Consider the following 283-nt stretch of genomic DNA (forward strand, 5'->3'; position numbering starts at 1 on the left):
CGGTTTGCTCCAGCAGCCATCTGCGAGCCACGACCCCGGCCGTGTAGCCGCGACCATGTTTAAACTGGGGCGGGGGGGGGCATGACACAGTCAATGTTAGATAAAACTTAAATAAATTTTGATGCTATGATCTGCTTTTGTCCATTGTGTATTCTAGCCTTGCTCGCTCATCCCCCTGTCGTATTTAGCCCTGAACTGTTGGCCCAAAAATGGCTTATTGGTACCAATCAGCGTGGCAACTGCTAACAATTATTTTTTATGAAGCAATTTTCTCGGCTCACAA

This window comes from Lethenteron reissneri, chromosome 56, assembly GCF_015708825.2.
Source record: "Lethenteron reissneri isolate LAM-NWPU_2019-01 chromosome 56, ASM1570882v1, whole genome shotgun sequence".
NCBI classification, from domain to species: Eukaryota; Metazoa; Chordata; class Hyperoartia; order Petromyzontiformes; family Petromyzontidae; genus Lethenteron; species Lethenteron reissneri.